This window comes from Budorcas taxicolor, chromosome 23 (genome assembly GCF_023091745.1).
Source record: "Budorcas taxicolor isolate Tak-1 chromosome 23, Takin1.1, whole genome shotgun sequence".
NCBI lineage: Eukaryota > Metazoa > Chordata > Mammalia > Artiodactyla > Bovidae > Budorcas > Budorcas taxicolor.
Window position 1 is genome coordinate 30,387,507 of NC_068932.1, and position 15,404 is coordinate 30,402,910.

Genomic DNA, 15,404 nt, shown 5'->3' on the forward strand with positions numbered 1-15,404 from the left:
CACATCTCTCATGGCCTTATTTATATCCAGCTTCTCAGAGTTCCTGGGCGTGAGGTCCTGGTTCAAGTCAAGCCATGGAGTCACCAGAACTGGGTACCACCTCTTGTACCCCCATACCAACCTGGTCTTCCCTAGGGTTCTGTGGTTCACCCAGAACCTATATGGGGAACTGGGGTTAGCCAGTTGGAGTTTAGCTAGATAGACCACTGATAGACCATCATGGATAGGTCTATTGATAGACCATCAATAAACATTTGCGGAGTCCCTTGCTACCCGCCTTTGGGGAATATCCTGGGCTGGCTTAGGGAGACAAAGCCTGTTGGATATCCTCCTTGGCTGCTGTCCTGAAGCCCTCTCCATGGCACCTACTGGGTGGTATCATGTTTAAATGTCTAACTTTGAATGACAATTCATGATTTCATACTGAAAAATGTCACTGAGACACAAGTCTGACACTCCAGTTTGCTCACTGGCATGATCTCTGCCTGCAAGCCAGTGCTTTTTAAGACATGGTCTGTGGCCCGTCTATAATGAATCACGAGATGCTTGGGAAAACAAACAAACAACAAAAAAACTACACAGGCTCCTAGCCAGCCTGGACTTGCTAGATCAGAATCTCTGCAGCAGGTTTTGAAGTCAGCACTTTTCTTTAGAGTAAATAACTCAGGCAAGATCACATAACTAGTGAGTAGTGGAGGACCAAACCCAGGCAGTGGGGCTCCAGAGCCTGTGTGTGCCTGACTTTTGTCTGATGGTAGCTCTCTATTCCCCACAGGCCCACGTCTGCCTGTCGCACCAGGGACTCAGCAACAACTGTCTCTCTAAACTCCATTTGCACCCTTCCAACAAGCAGGTCCAGCCCCCCTGCTGATGGCCACCTCCTTTGTTTGATGAAGTCTGTGGTGAGCATGCAGGTCTGTCTGTACCCCCCCATAAGTTTAGAGGGTAAACAGTTATTTAGATCATTTCTGTATCCCTGGAAGCCAGGACAAGGCCTCACCCAGACCAACTTCAGTCTCTGTGGGTTGCAAATAGGATATATTCACCCACCTAATCCTTCTGTGCCTACCCTGTGCCAGGCCTTTTGTGGGCACTCGGGATGCAGCAATGTAAAACCAAACAAAACCCCTTTCCCCCCAAGGAGTTTATAGTCTATGTACAAGTGAAGTGATAATGACCTCTGCAAGGCCTGCCTGGAAGTAAATGAAATAAACTGCAAGTTGGAAAGAAAAGTAAGAACTCTGGGGACTAAAGCAATCAAGGGGGACTTCCTGTGAGAGGTTTCACTAGCATCACCTTCCTTATGATTGAAATCACCTAAGATAATTCTGTTGAAGACTTGAATGTTCTCTGTAGAGCCTCACTCCCAGTGGCCAATGCTAAGGACGTGGTGTATCAGGCACAATTCCCACAGTTCAAAGCACCTTGATCAGGGTCTGCAGGGAAGGTGTGGGAGTAGGGGAAATGAGGATGGAGGGGCAGAGGGACATTTATTAATAGTAATGTTATTTTGAGTGAAATCTTTGTTCTGGAATCCAAACCCAACTGCTTCTCTTGGGTTGCTGTGAGGATTAAATGCTTAACTCAAAGGAGGAGAGGTCAGTTAATGGATGGCATTGTTGCTGTTTTGGGTAGAAAACACTCTCAAGTAGTCCTAGCTCATCTACCTGAGTGGGCAAGAGGGAAAAACAAGAGATGGTCTGGAAGGCTCCCAGATAATGTGGGGCCTTGCAGACCAAGGTGATTTAATTCTGAGATGAAAGCTAGTGCAGGCTTTTAAGCAGGTGAAAGACCACCAGCTACTTAGAGAAAGGACTACTGGCTGGCTAGAGTGGAGACAGAGACCAGTTAGGAGGCTACTGCCAAGGTCCAAGTGAGGGACAAAAGGGGCTTGGGTGAGGGAGGTAGAACAGGAAACGTTTCTGCGAAAGTGAAAGTGTTAGTCACTCAGTCGTGTCCAACTCTTTGCAACCCTATGGACTGTAGCCCACTAGGTTCCTCTGTCCATGGGATTCTCCAGGCAAGAATACTGAAGTGGGTAGCCATTCTCTTCTCCAGGGGATCTTCCCAAATCAGGGATAGAACCCAGATCTCTTGTATGGTAGAAGAGGAAATGTTCCTGTGAAAAGACATCTATTTTGGATGTGTAAATATGGCAGGGGTCGGGCACAAGAGAAAGAGGAATCAAGGAGGACCTCAGGTTTTGAGTTGGTAAATCGGGGTATCATATTCTTAGATGAGGAAAGTAGAGGAAGAGCAGGTTTAGGAGACAAAATCAAGTGTTGCTCGTGTTGGTGGGGATAGCTGAGGAATGCCCCCCTCATGACAGAACCTGCGAAAGTATAACCTTCTGTGGCAAAGGAACTTTGCAGATAGGATTAAGCTGAGAATTTTGAGGTGGGCAGATTGAATTATTTGCTGTATGTATACATGCTCAGTTACTCAGTCATGTCCAACTCAGTGCAAGCCCATGGACTGCAGCACCCAGGCTTCCCTCTCCTTCACCATCTCCTGGAGCTTGCACACACTCATGTCCATCGAGTTGGTGATGCCATCCAGCCATCTCATCCTCTGTCGTCCCCTTCTCCTCCTGCCCTCAATCTTTCCCAGGATCGGGGTCTTTTCCAATGAGGTGGCTCTTCACATCACGTGGCCAAAGTACTGGAGCTTCAGTTTCTGTTTTTCCAGGGACTATTCAGGGTTGATTTCCTGCAACTAATATAACATTGTAAATCAACTATACTTTAATTTTAAAATAAATAAATAAAAATGAAAAATGAATGTGATTTAGGAAAGCAAAAAAAAAAAAAAAAGACAGTTCTTGGTATATGGCCACAGAAATCTAGAGTCTGAATGCTATCAACCAGCTCCCCTTGAATTCACTAAGTCTACTATGTACTATTTCGTTGGAGGCAGATGGGGAGAAGCCAGCCAGGAGCTAGCTCACAGCCCAGGAGGAACTCATCGAAGGGAAGGGAAGAGAAGGCTGAAAACTCAAATACAGGCCCCAAGCAGAAAGAGCTGAGTCCCAGGAGCTCAGGGAGGATGGGCTCTGCTTAGACAGAGGGAGGAAGAGGAGACACTATTACAGGGGCTAGGGGTTCAGTAGCTGGGGAGAAAGGTCTAGAAGATGCTCTTTTAGCTCCTTCTGAGAAGGAAAGCATGGTTAATTCAAGAAAATTCTGTCTGAGGAGTGCAGGCAGCCTAAGAGCCAGCTTTTGCCCCAAGCAGTTTGCAATCTAGCTATCAAGAGGAGCTCCAGAAGTGACCAGCAGAGCCTCGGAGCGATGCAGTGCAGGGAACAACTTCTGGACTCAGTTTAGCGTCAGGTGAGCCTAGGTCTTTGGCCCATTTCTGCCACTAACCACTACGCCTGCACTTCAGTGTCCTTATGGGAATTTTACCTCCTTCACCAGGTTGTTGTGAGACTTAAAGGAAAATAATAAATCTGAAGTGCTCAGCAGAGAGCCCTGCACACAGTGAGTGCTCAGTAAAATAAAGCCATTATTATTAAAATAAGTAGGTGGTTCACTGGGTGGGAATCTCAGTATTTTTGAGATTCCAGACTTCTGCCTGGGTCATAGATAATTCACCCACCTGTGTTTCTCCAGGTGGGGTCCCCAGCAGACCACCCCAGAGACTGTGGTAGGATCCAAACTCCACAGTTTAATAACCCTCGCCATGCCCACCCTCTTCACCCCATGACGTTCAGGCCACTCAAGGCCAAGAACCACTGCTTCAGTGTGACCATACTCAAGCCAGACTCCCCTGGTTTTTGCCTTTCAAAGCAGCGCGTGGATGGCTTTCTCCTGGGAGCATCATAGAGGCAGAGTGCCTCACCTAGCCTTCAGTTTTCCCCAAGCCGGGGCCTTCCACATACAATCAGAGAAACACCTGGTTTGCGATCTCCTATGGCTGGGACTCAAGGAAGCTCTGAATAAGGATGGGGTTCAGAAATCTGCAGAGTTTAGCTCCCAAGAACACCAACTTACTCACTCCCCATAATTTACCTCCTGGGTAACTCTCCCAGTAACCCCTAACACCTTTCCTTGTTCAATTTTTCTCTGTGGCGTTTACAGCGACTCCGCAGGCTACAAGTCTTACTCATTTCGTTTAGTGTCTATCTATCTCCATTACAAGGTAAGCTCTCTGCTTATGAGCTTTTGTTTGTTTATTTGGTGTTTTGTTCTGCTTTGGTCTTCTCTGTCCAGGCTGTATCCTTGGGCTTAGAACTACTAGCTGGCATACCACCAGCCCTCAGTAAATATTCACCGAGTGAGCAAATGAGTTGGACAGCTTTAATTCCTTCCTGCCCCAGAAGCTCCCGGTACAGGAGACAGGACAAACCTGTGTCGCTTCTCCAGCTCTGTCACCAGCTCATCCCTGCGGCAGTGTTGGGGGTGGGATGGCCTGTAAACGTTTTGCTGGACTCTTATTAAATATTTCCCCCTTTCCCGTGCCAGTGTTTTCTTTAACTGCTCCTCTTGTGAGAATAGAGTACATTGCATGAGGCGGCGGGGGTGGGGGGTGGCTTTCAGAGCTGGCCAGTTAACAGGCAGTCATTCCCTATTCTTTCTTCCTCTCTCACATTCCCTTTTATGGGGCCGAGTGTATTATAGAAAGACAGGGGCTGCCTCAAAATACCCCTGTCCTATGTTTATATATATAAACATTTACATACATATTGTTTTTGGTTATACAAGTAACCATAACAGCTGACCTTCCCTGAGTGTTTACTGAATGCCAGGCCTGGTGCTAAGCACATGCATCTCCTTGCTTAATCCTCTCAACAACCCTGTGACATGGGTTGTATTATTGCTGTCGCCCCACCTTTACATATGTGCTGCAAGAGCTTCTGTGTAGTCCACAGACACACACCTGAGTTTGAAGGCGAACCAGACGGCCTGATTTCAACATATCCCTCATTCCTAACTGCTGCGATAACTGCCTTTCTCAAAAGATGTGTTCTTTTTCAGGAAGTCAAACAATAAAGTGGTTAAGACTACATGCTTCCACGGCAGGGGGCATGGGTTCAATTGCTGGTCAGGGAACTAAGACCCAGCATGCAGTGCAGCACAGCCAAATCAATTTTTTTAATAAATTAAAAAAAAAAAGTAAACAAGGAGAGCTTCTGCCAAACCCCTCAAAGAGGCTGCTGTTAGCTGATAATGCTTTTATACTAGGGAACTTCTTATACCAGTAATATGTACCTGGGCTTTTTCTTTTCCTACAATAGTTGTCCCAGACCTTTTGTTTCACTTAATTTTTTCACTCTCTAATATTATAATACATTTTGGACCAGATCTTCACTAAGTGATGCCTCCACTCTTAAAAGCTTTAGGTTGATGTTCTGGCTGCAGGGGCTAAGGATGGAGTGATGTGGTGAAGACAAACCTATGGATATAGTAAGGAGGTATATAGCATGCTGGCTAGACAACAGCTGGATGAATTTGGGCTCTTACGGGTTTAGGAGGTGCCTTTAGAAGTGGGAGCTTATTTGTTTTGTTCTTGCTTTTTAGTTTAGTTAGTTCAGGGTACCATCCCATTGACTGAGAAATGAATAGGCTTCCCTCCCATTCCTTGGTAGCTCAGACAGCAAAGAATCTGATTGCAATGCAGGGGAGTGGGGTTCAATCCATGGGTCAGAAAGATCCCCTGGAGAAGGAAATAGCAACCCCCCCCCCCTTCAGTATTCTTGCCTGGGAAATCCCATGGACAGGGGAGCCTGGCAGGCTACAGTCCATGGGGTCACAAAAGAGTCGGACACAACTTAGCAACTAAACCACCACCCCTGAATCAGAGGATCTCAAAGACAAGCTCTCCTGGACAGTCCTAGGTAATCTCAATGCAGGCTAGGCTAAAGGGAGCCAAAAGGCTTGCCTTCTTAGGCTCCTTAAGGACTATGCCCATAACTCATTGCTCAGCTTCCAGGCATAGTCACTGGGCTAGATGCCAAGCTCATGACAGTGGTTCATTTAATCTGCACAACACTATGGCGCAGGCCTCACTGCCCCCACCTGACCAGTGAGAAACTGATACTCAGAGAAGTCGTTAATTTACCCAGGATCACACAGCTAGCCAGTCAGCCCTGTGTTTTTCTCCCTAAGGCCTCAGAGAGTCCCAGAGAAGGCTGGAGCCGATTCCGGCCCCGATTGCATGTAAATGAAGCACACAGCCCAGAGCCCTAACCCAGCTGGCTGCCGGCCACACAGCAGGTGTAAGGAATTGGCTGAGGTTCTGGTTTTTTGAACTCTATTTGTTATAAAAGACCTCCAGGGAAGTTGGTAGAAGTGAATGGAGTGGAGTCAGTCCTACATCCTGATAGCCCAGAGGCACTGGAATAACTGACTTCCTGAAGAGGATTTGCCCACAGCCAAACAGAATTAAGCTACATGTCAATATGAATCCAGGGCAGGAGGAATCCTAATCTATAACTTCCTCCAGAGAGACTAGCCTTACTCCTGCCAAGAGGGGTCAGCTGATAGAACTGCCCCGAGGGTACGTGTAGGGATATTATTACTAGAAACTAAAGACTGCAGAGAAACTTATCCTTCAGATAGACCTGCTTGCTCCAGCCACTCATTTTTACCAACAGGGATTGTCCTCGAGTCTGGAGCCCCTAATTAAATCCCTTCAACTTCAATCTGCCGGAGCCACCTAGAAGTACTTTCCACCCTAGTTTATTCTTTTCTGCGAAAAACAAACAAACAAAACACCCTCTGTCCAAAAGGGTCTAGGTTAGGATGGCCCTCAATAGGAAATACAGATAAAAAAAGTATGCCAAATCTGTACCATGGAATGTTCTGAGCCCCTTCCCCTCCCCACAAAAGATTAAAGGGCATCTGAAAGATGTTAAGATCACTGAGACTTACTGGTAAATGGGAAAAAAAAAAAAAAAAAGTTGCAAGTTCTGATAAGCAGAATTGTAGCCAAGTCGTGTCTGACTCTTTTGCGAGTCCCCTGGACTGCAGCTCACCAGACTCCTCTGTCCATGGGATTTCCCAGGCGAGAATACTGGAGTGGGTTGCCATTTCCTGTTCCAGGGTATCTTCCCGACCCAGAGTCTCCTGCACTGCAGGTGAGTTGTTTACCGCTGAGCCACTGGGGAAGCCCTGATAAGCAAAATGAGTAACTGAAAATATGGAAAAGATACAAAAAGCGTATCACACCTACATAAGGAAAAGTTTTGAAAACACAGAAAAGTAGGGGGGAATTAACCCCCCAGGCCTCCCACCCCCCAAAAAGAACCATTGTTAATATTTGATATATTGCTCTCAGGTCTCCTGGCTAGAAGCGGTCACATTACATCAGGTGGTAGTCTGCACATACTCGAGTGTGACCAGAGCTCCAGTCCCAGCTCTTCCACCTCTCCCTGAGAGAGCCTCACTCCGCAAATCTGTTCCGTGGAAATCATTCCACCCTCCTGGAGTGGTTGTATTGATTAAATGAGGCCAAATATGGAAAGCTTGAGTGCCTAGGAAACAGCACTCAATAAGCAGCCACTGTTATTATTTGTAACGGGCCATTTCCCTCAACATTGTAACATAATTGATTTTGAATGTTGCTCAGAATCTTTGAAAACATCCCATGTAATGGCTTGTTGGATAAGCCAATTTCTTCACTAGTCTCTTGATTTCTTCACTATTCTCAATTTCTTCACTAGTCTCTTGATTTCTTCACTATTCTCTTATGAGAAATGTTTTGGCTGCTTCCATTTTTACCTTCGTATAAATAGCTCTGTGATGAACACTGTTGTGAATATAGGTTTACCTCCCCCGTATTTTGGAGATTTTAGTTAAGATCGTTTCCCAGAAGTGGAATCACTAGGTCAAAGGGTAATCACCATTTTTAGACTTTATAGGCACAGGACCTGATTGCACAAAGCAGGCGTTAGTTCCTAGACCTAACCTCCTGATCGTCCCCAACGTCTTCATGCCCCCCACCGGGATGGCCTCCTCCCTGGAGAGGACACCTGGCTGCCTCCACCACCCATTCCTGCCTCCTCCTCTCTTGTTCCTCCTGCACTGGCGGAGCCTTTTCACCTCTGCCTGTGCAAATCCTCCCTGGTTTCAGTTCTTACTTCTCCCTTCTCCCTGACCCACCTGATGGCTGGCCCTCTGGTTTTACCAGCCCCTTGAATCTGTAATCAAACCCAGTCTGATTCAAGGACCCTCTTTCCCTTTCAAGATTTGAATTTGGGTCCATAACAACCAGACAATAAGCCCCCAAGGTCAGGAATAAAGTCCTGGGCTCTTCTTCCTTCCCCCCTCAGCCCCAGAATGAGCCCTACAGTGCCAGGACCTGAGCTCCCATTTCAAGTATTCACTGAGAAAAAATGTCTTCCTAGGGTCAGCTGTGGGCCAGGCTGGGCACTATGGCTACAGGGTCCTTAAGAGCTGGCTCGTCGATCAAGGGGAGAAAAGAAAATGTCAATAATCAAGAGTAACCATGAAGGTCGGGGCTTTTAATACAAGTTCATAATAGAGGAAGGGAGGGTGTCAGGTTAACCTGGGCTCTGCCCAAGGTGTGAAACTTGTTGGATGTCTTGCTGTGTGGCCCTGACAACCTCTGAACCTGGATGCCCCCATCTGCATCAGGCTCTCTTCACTGGGATACAATGAGGTTAAATCGGTTATTCAGGTGAATAAACATGCTTAGCAGGTATTCAATAAATGTTTGCTCATGGTGAGGGCTTAATGCGGACTCATGGGTTAATAAAGGGGCTGCACTGGCAGGCTGCTTACAGCCTTGGAACTCAAGCATCCCTGTTCTCGTTTAGGAACTAGGTTGCTGGTTGCCCATTTCTTCCACTGAGGGGCAAGTTTCTTGCAGGTTCTGGCTCCCTGGTTTCCAGCCTGGAGTCTGGAGGGATACGAAGAAAGGCTGGAGTCTGCTGCATGTGGTGTATGCTTGCAAGGAGCTTGCTCGTGAATCACCTTCACCTCCAGTGCAGTGAAGCAGTGGGATGGAATGTTGAAATGCCTCCTTTTACATCCATTTTCTGAGCACGCAGCAAGCCTGCTCCCGTTCAGGCTGCAAATCATCACACACACACACACACACACACACACACACACACACACACACACACACACCCGCCCCCCCTGCCAAGCAGGCAACACCTTGCATGAGACCCAAGGAACACAGGCTTCCAGGGGTGATGTCACTCAGAGTTCAAGGAATGCCAAGCTAGGCACTCCAGTTATTCATCCTCCCTGCAATCAAGGCAGGCTCAGAGCAGACCCATCCCTGCGACAGATGTGGCTCAAGGTTATGGCCAAGGTCAAGCCTGTTATGTGTCCTTTAGTGGTGGGGGTGTGCAGAGATTACTGCACAAGTTTGGACTTAAGCTGAGAGAATTCTTAGACACCATCTAATTCAGTCACCCTTCCCTTTGCAGAGGAGTATTTGGAGGCTCAGAAACGTCAAGAGATATGGCCAAACTCACCTCACACAGCTATGGCATGGGTCATAAAACTAGGGCTTGCTTTTTCCAAACCCACAGTTAAAAGAACTCTCATCATCCTCTGCTTTATCTGGGCTTCTCTTTTGGCTCAGACAGTAAAGAATCTGCCTGCGATGACAGAGACACGGGCTCGATCCCTGAGTCAAGAAGATCCTCTGGAGAAGGGAATGATTAACCACTCCAATATTTTTGCCTGGAGAATTCCATAGACAGAGGAGCCTGGAGGGCTACAGTCCATGGGGTCGCAAAGCATCAGACACGACTTTCACTTTCATTTTTTTCCTGCTCTATCTGGGGTTACCTCTCAACCCACTCCCCGCCATATACGCCAATCACTATAATATTGACATCTAACTCTGATGCTGGGAGGGATTGGGGGCAGGAGGAGAAGGGAACGACAGAGGATGAGATGCTGGATGGCATCACTGACTCGATGGATGTGAGTCTGAGTGAACTCTGGGAGTTGGTGATGGACAGGGAGGTCTGGCGTGCTGCGATTCATGGGGTCGCAAAGAGTCAGACACGACTGAGTGACTGAACTGAACTGAACTGATTGCATAAGTCCCTAAAGGACTTACGTTAAGTCCCTAAACATTTAGGGTGTATTGTCTAATTTAAGCCTTTCACAACCTCTAGGAGTTAAGTACAGTAACTCCTTGATACTCCAAGTGTGGTCTGTGGCTGGCAGCATCAGTATCACCTGAGAGTTGGTTGGAAATGAAGAATCTCCAGTCCTAGGAGGAGAATTTGCATTTCAATAGGCTCCCAGGAGACTGAACAACAGATGATCTTATGCACAATCAAGTTTGAGAAGCACTGCCTTAACTCTTCCCACTTTAAACAGGAAACGGAGCTTTGGGGCAGGTGTGTGTGTGTGTCAGGATGGGGTGGGGGTGGGGTTAGGAGTGACTCCCACAAAGTCCCACAGCAGGTCAGGTGTGGAGCGCTGGTGGAACCTTGGGCACTGCTCTTGCTCTGAAGTCTGTAGGTTTTAGGAATGTTTTTCCACTAGTTCTAGCCCAGAGGAGGTAGGATTCCAGGCCCCACCTTCCCCAGGAGCAAGGAAGTTACTGATAAAAGGAATAGCCCAAGCACCAGCATTTTACAAGGTACTTTCCCCTTCTATTATTTTGTTTCTGCTTTACAACTTCTAAACTATCCCAACTTTACTCAAGAAGCAACTGTAACTTGGAAGAGTTTAAGGCATTTGTACAAGGCTACACTGCTGGCCACTTCCAGAGTCTGGGCTCGACACCGGTCTTCTTTATTCCAGAACCCAATCACTGTTTCTCCATGTACAAGTTGGCATCCTGGTGGCAGGAGAGGAGACTGTAGGTGGTATACAAATGAGAGTCTCCCATCTGAATTGTCACAGATTTTAATTTCTACTACAAAAAAATAGAATTAGGTTATTAAACCTCAGAGACTACAATTTAAGACAAAATGTGGGTTGGTTTTTTTTGCTTATTGTTTTTAATGAGTCTCTGTAAAGTCAATCTCAGGAACGATAGAGGAGGTGTCACAATACTCAGGTATTGTGAAGTCCATGAAGGTGGTAAAAGACTGGAGTCTGGAAATCATCTTCAGGAACCACATTGAGAGGGAAGGGGGAGAAACCAGCAGCCGGAGATCTCTACCCAGAGGCTGTGGACTTTTCACTTATAGGTGGTTTTCTCTCCACAGCTTTCCCATCTTCTTGCCCCCAGGGTCCTAGTATAGAGCATTTATGATACTCACCTAAGGGTATACACTCCCCATTAAAAAAAATAATAATAGTTAAGTTTTACCAGTTATTTATCTTTCCGGCCAGAATCTCCATGGCAAAGCTGGAGAGAGCACAAACTTCCTCCTTCTAACATCCTCCCACCTCCAGCCCACTTCCTGTAATTTCAAGAATGGCCCCCTTCCCCACTCATTTAGACCACACTTGAAATGCTGCAAGGGGGAGGCTGGGGGTGGGGAGTAAAAAATGCCCCTCCCATTCCTTCAGATGGGAAGACAGAGGGTGAGATGGTTGGATGGCATCACTGACTCCATGGATATGAGTTTGAGCAAGCTTCGGGAATTGGTGATGGACTGGGAAGCCTGATGTGCTGCAGTCCATTGGGTCGCAAAGAGTCAGACACGACTGAGCAACTGAACTGAACTGAACTGATTGCTTCAGAAATAGTCTGTGGCTCCCCAGTGGAGAGGACGAGCTGCATCTTTGCTTTCAAGTGTTGGCACTCTTCCATCTCTTCCTTTCTGTACCTATGTCTAGGGACCTTAATGGCCACTCTTTTTCAGCTGGACCTTTGAATTTTGAGTAAATGGACATTCTCTGTTGCACCCCAGTTTCAGGGATCACAAGTAAAGAGTTCTGGCAAATAAATGAAAAGTCTTCCAGGAATCCGGAAAACAGTTATGTAAGGAACAAAGACTGTTATCTTAGAAAAGATAAGGCGGGGAAGGAACAAAATGACCATCTTCCACTATTTGAGAGAGTCTAGATTTACACAATATTTTTCCAGACCTAGAAGCAAAGAGTAGGAGATACAAGAAAGTCGGCTTCAGTTTTTTGACCTTAGAAAGTGAAGTCGCTCAGTCGTGTCCAGTTCTTTGCTACCCCATGGACTGTAGCTACCAGGCTCCTTCATCCATGGGATTTTCCAGGCAAGAGTACTGGAGTGGGTTGCCATTTCCTTCTCCAGGGGATCTTCCCAACCCAGGGATCAAACCTGGGTCTCCCGCATTGCAGGCAATCGCTTTACCATCTGAGCCACCAGAAAAGCCCTCTCTTTGTCCTTGGCCCTCTCTCTTTGTCCTTGACCAACTGTAAAATTGGGGCAATAGTACTTCATCATAGGGTGGTTGTGAGGATTTAGTGAAGTGCTCAGCACATACCTGGCATCTCATAAAAACCCCAGGATATGCTTGTTTCCTTTTCTGGTCTCATTCAAAAATGCCTCATGAGGCAGTAAGCTCCCTCTCTGGAAAATTTCAAAATAGAATTACAATTCCTTACTGCCAAGATTCTGTGCTTCCGTGCTGCCCGTGACTTTTCATAAAGAAAAATACTGGCTCACACGGAGCCCCCACCATGCTACAGGCACGCAGAGAAGAGCTTTTCATAGGCACTCCATTTAATCTTCTCATCAGCCCTCAGAGGTAGGTACTATTATTATCTCCCCCCAGTCCACTTTTTTTTTTTTTTTTTCAGATGAGAGAACTGTGGCTTAGAGAAGTGAAGTAACTTGCCCAAGGTCACACAATCAGTAAGCAGCTGACCAGGGGCTTACATGTCACACTCCAAAGTCCTTGCTCTTAGAACTGGAAGAGTTATTTATCAGACCTAAACCCCTCTCCCAGACTCACCTGCTCTAATGCTCCTGGCTTTATCGATCTCTGTTCTACAAAGTTTCTTCGGCTCTCAATATCAAACCATCCAACGTAGCACTTATTATTATCTGAATGGCTTCTTGTCACTTCTAGTTTACTGTAAGTTGGTCTGGGGATTTTTACTCTTTAAATATCCCCTCGAACTCAGTAAGCCTTGAGAACAAGTTCAAGGGCTTCCAATAATTCTTTCACTGCCAGCTGAATTAAACAGCAAGTACCCCTCTTCCTCCCTGCTATGCTTATTCCCATCTTATTTTTCCTGAGCCATTAAAAAGTCTTTTCTTGGCTGGAACAAATACTACAGTCTGTTCAACTAGTTAACACTTACTGAGTTCTTAATATGCACCAGGCATTCTAAGTAGCTGTCCCATCGAAATAACTTAACCCACTGAATCCTGATAGTAACTTATGAGCTAAGTCCTATTTTCATTCCCATTTTATAGAGGAGGAAACAATGTACCAGTGTATCAGGATTTGACTGAGTAAATGCTTTGCTGATGGATATTATTATTATTAGCAACAACAACCATACAAATACCTTATGCTTACATCATGCTATAGCTTTATGTACATTATGTCATTGTCACTCACGGTGTACAGATAGACGCTAATGCCCCTACTTTATAGAAGAGGAAACCGTGACAGCAAACAAAGGGTGAGTGATTCTCAACAGTCACACAGCAAGTGCCTGCATCCTGAAGTGAACTTTGTATTCACTCCACTCTAAGGTCCTGGGGGTGAGGGAGACGGGAGGGCCATGGGGAGAAAAACACCTACACACACAGAAGGCACTCTACAAATATTAATGAAACAGCAAAAGCTGGTCACAGCAGAGGCTGAACAAAAATCCAGCTCTTTGACTCCTAGTCCAGTGCTCTTTCCTTTTTACCAAGATAGTGTGAAGCAAGTCTTGGGTCCAGACCCAATAGCAGTCTTGAAGAAACCAGAGAAAGCAGTGCTCTTAAAGAAAAAAAAAAAAACCATCATTTTCACATCTCTGCTTTTTCCACATTTTCAATAATGAGCATGTGCTACTTTCATGATGAGAAACAAAAAAGCCAATGAAATGAGCTGGCAAAAATGCACCCACTGGAGGGCTGGGGCTGCTAGTCGACCCTTGGGTTGTCTTCAGAATGGCTCTGGGCCCCTTCCCTGGCATTCTGGGGTACCCTCTGATCCACCTCCACAGGCCACCTGGCCCCACTTTACAGGCAGATGAAGGCAGCAGGGGCAGACATAGGCGTTCCAGGTCTGTGCAGCTTCCCGATACTGGAAGCTGAAAACTGCGTGTGCACTTTTCCAAGGAACAGGCCTACACTTTTTAGAAAGGGGCACTATGACCCTCTACCAGGTAAGAACATCAGATCACAATAATGAATCAGGGCCTGAGGGCTAAGATGACCGGTCAAAGGAGGGACAAGAAACACAAAAATCTTCCTGCCCAGCTCTGAGGAACTGGCATCGGAGAGAGAATGACAAATAGAGCAAGGTCTTGCCTCATATACTCACGCTAATTTAAACTCTGCTTTTATTCTGGAACCACACCTCCCCTCCCCTTACTCCCATTTCCAAGCAGTGGCGGGGCTGGGGGTGGGGAGGAGTCAGACATCCTCCTCTTCCGAATTTTACTTCCTGATCCTAGGGCCTCTGGGTCCACACCTTCCTGTCTTGTCTTCTGACCCAGGGTGTAAGGCCCTTATTTATGTTGTGGCCAACTTTTTCCCCTGCATGCCTACTAAGAAGCCTGCTGCTTTCAAGTCTCAGCAAGCATCAGATTTCATTCCGCCAAAACTGCGTGAGCTCCTGCCATGTGCTGGGTGTTATGATGGGGTCACCGATAGTGGGTAAAGTCCTGAGTGTGGCCTGGGAGCCTTTAGACTAACAGCAGGATAGATAACACTCCTGTGACGGGCTGGGGGAGGGGCAAACGGCAAGAGCGTGAGAACCCCCAGGAGGGCAACTGATAAACACTTGGGCGGACCAAGGGGTCACTTCTTGGAGGTGAAACCATAGTTCTGGAGCTGGTGTGTGAAGGTGGAAAAGGATTCCTAACAAAGGCGTGAGGGAGGCACTCAAGTCCTGTAGAAAAGAGTGGAGGCAGCAAAATGTTGGGCAGGTTTAGGAAATGGGCAGTTCTGTGTGACTGGAGGCTGGAGTTGGGAAAGGGGGACGGAAGGAGAGAAACAAGGCTGGAGGTGGGTAATGGCCAGTTGGTTAGAACAAGGATCTTGGTGTTCCACTAATGAATCTAGATTTTTATCAGACAGTGCGTAGGTGTCACTGAAGGTTTCTGAGCAGAGAAGGTGGGCTCTGTGCTCTGATCTAAGCTTTGAAAGATCACCCTGCAGAGGGCAAGAGAGCAAGGAGAGGACCTCAAGATTGGGAAACAGGATGCTACTGTAGGGCCCAGTGGCAGGGCTAAAGGGCCCCTTTAACTAATACTGTGGATGGGATCACCGACTCAGTGGACACGAGTTTGTACAAACTCCAGGAGATGGTGAAGGACCGGGAAGCCTGGCATGCTGCAGTCCACAGGGTTACAAAGAGTCAGACACGACTT